Source organism: Propithecus coquereli, unplaced genomic scaffold, assembly GCF_000956105.1.
Source record: "Propithecus coquereli isolate 6110/MARCELLA unplaced genomic scaffold, Pcoq_1.0 Scaffold196, whole genome shotgun sequence".
NCBI lineage: Eukaryota > Metazoa > Chordata > Mammalia > Primates > Indriidae > Propithecus > Propithecus coquereli.
Window position 1 is genome coordinate 1,591,804 of NW_012144522.1, and position 3,202 is coordinate 1,595,005.

Sequence of the window (3,202 nt, forward strand, 5' to 3'; positions counted from 1 at the left end):
AAAAAAAAAAAAAAAAAAGAAAAGAAAAAAAAAAGAATTAAGAAGATAAAAACTGTCACAAGAGACGAAGAAGGACATTATATAATGATAAAAGGGTCAATTCACCAGGAAGAAGTAACAAATATATACATAACCAACATTACAGCTCCCAAATATATGAAGCAAACATTGACAGAAATGAAGGTAGATATAGAGAATAGCACAATAATAGTAGGAGAGACTTCAATACCCCACTTTTAGTTATGAATAAAACAACCAAACAGAGTATCAATAAGAATGCATAGGACTTAAACTACACTATAGAGTCCTTGGACCTAAGAGACAGAGAATACTCCACCCAACAGAAGGATACATATTCTTCTAAAGCATACAAAGAACATTCTCCATAACATACCAAATGTTAGGCCACAAAACAAATCTTAACAAATTTAAGAATTCTGAAATCATACAAAGTATCTTCTCTAAGAACAAGGGAATAAAACTGCAAATAAATAGCGGAAAGAAAACAGGAAAGTCCACAAAAATGTGGGGATTAAAAAACTCAATCTAGAAAAACCACTGGTTCAAAGATAAAATCACAACATAATTTAGAGAATATGTGCAGACAAATGAAAATGAAAACACAGCATGCTAAAATTTATGGAATGCAGTGGAAGCAGTATGAAAAGGAAAGTTTAAAGAGTTAAACACTTACATTTTAAAAGAAAATTTCAAATCAACAGCCTAACTTTACACCCCAAGGAAGAAGAAAAAGAACAAACTAAATATAAAGTTAGCAAAAGGAAAGAAATAACAAAGATTAGAGCAGGATCAACAGAACAGAGAACTGAAAAACAAAAGAAAAAATCAACAAAACCAACAGTTGGTTTTTTGAAAAGATCAACAAAATTGACAAATCTTAGCTAGACTAGTTTAGAGAAAGAGAAGAGTCCAATAACTAAAATTAGACACAAAAGAGGGGATATTACAACTGAAGTCCCAGAAATAAAAAGATTATGAGACTACCATGAACAATTATGTGGCAATTAATTAGATAACCTAGAAGAAATGGGTAAGTTCCTAGAAACATACATGATCATGAAGAAATAAAAAATAAAATAGATCTGTAACAAGTAGTGAGATAGAAGTTATAATCAAACTTTCCGACAAAGTTTAGGACCAGATGACTTCACTGAAGAAGTCTACCAAACATTTAAGAAGAATTAACACCAATCTTCTTCAAATTCTTCCAAAGACCAATACCCCTGATGAATACTGATTAAAAAAATTCCTCAACAAAATACTAACAAACCAAATTCAACAGTACATTAAAATAATTATACACCATGATGAAGTGGGATTTATTCCTGGGATACAAGGATTTTTAAACATATGAAAATCAACATAATGTACCCTGTTAACATAATGAAGGACAAAAACCATGTGATCATCTCAGTGCAGAAAAAACATTAGACAAAAGTCATCAACAAAACACTCAACAAACTAGGAATAGAAGTAAACTACCTCAACATAATAAAAATGTTATATGAAAACTCACAGAAAACATCATAACTTGGTGAAAGACAAAGCTTTTTCTCTAAGATAAAGAATAAGGCCAGAATACTGACTGTGGTGACTACTATTCAACACTGTACTGGAAGTCCTAGCCAGAGCAATTAGACAAGAAAGAAAAAAAAGGCATCAAAATTGGAGAAGAAGTAAAATTATCTTTATCTGCAGATGACATAATCTTTTATGTAGAAAACTGTAAGTATTCCACACAAAAAAACAAAACAAACAAAAAAACACAACCTTGTTACAATTTTTTTTTTTTTTTTTTTTTGAGACAGAGTCTCACTTTTGTTGCCCGGGCTAGAGTGAGTGCCGTGGCGTTAGCCTAGCTCACAGCAACCTCAGACTCCTGGGCTCAAGCAATCCTACTGCCTCAGCCTCCCAAGTAGCTGGGACCACAGGCATGCGCCACCATGCCCGGCTAATTTTTTTTCTATATATTTTTAGCTGTCCAACTAATTCCTTTCTATTTTTGGTAGAGACGGGGTCTCGCTCTTGCTCAGGCTGGTCTCGAACTTCTGAGCTCAAACAATCCGCCCGCCTCGGCCTCCCAGAGAGCTAGGATTACAGGCGTGAGCCACCGCGCCCGGCCTCAACCTTGTTACAATTAATAAGCAAGTTCAGAAAAGTTGCAGGACACAAAATCAGAACAAAAAATTCTATTGTCTATCTAACCAATAAAAGTGAACAATCTGAAAGGAAATTAAGAAAATAATCCTGCTTACTATAGCACAAAAAAGGATAAAATACTTAGGAATAAATTTAAACAAGGAAATGAAAGACTTGAACACTGAAAACAATAAAGATTGCTTAGAAAATACAAATAAATAGAAACATATCCAGTCTTTCCATATCTGAACTCATGTAATGGGTCACAGTCAAAACACAGGTGCAGGCTGGGCAAGGTGGCTCATGCCCATAATCCTATCACTCTGGGAGACCAAGGCAAGAGGATTGCTTGAGCTCAGGAGTTCAAGAGTAGCATGAGCAAGAGTAAGACTCCATCTCTACCAAAAAGAAAAAAAACCCAGCCAGGTATTGTGGCGCATGCATGCCTGTAGCCCCAGCTACCCGGGAGGCTGAGGCAGAGGGATTGCTTAGAGCCCAGGAGTTGGAGGTTGCAGTGAGCTACAATGCCACCGCAGTCTACCCAGGGCACCCCTCCTCACAGCCCCCCACCCCTTCATATTAAAAATAAATAAATAAAAATTTAAAAATTAAAAAAACAACAGAAACAAAACACAGGTACACAACAGTCTATTCAGCATGCCCAGGAAAAGACCTTCCAGCCCCTTTCAGCTGCAATATATTTTTTCCACACATGCCCAAATCCTACCCCGACACACATAAGCATACCCACAAAGGGTAATAAAATGGCATGTGTGGAGGCTGGACATGCCAACAGCAAGTTCACCAAGATGTCCCACATGGGCTCAAGACATACATGCATTACTCACTTTTTTTGTTTTTGTTTTGTTTTGTTTTTTACTTTTTCTCTGCTTTGTGGTATAGTTTTGTTGAAAATGTCAAAAATGCCTGCAGATACTCCTATGGGCAACAATGATAGAGGGAGAAAAGCATTTATGTTTATCTATAGCACCGAAAGTGAAGCTATTGGAGAAACTGGACAGCAGTGAGCAAAAATGTCTTA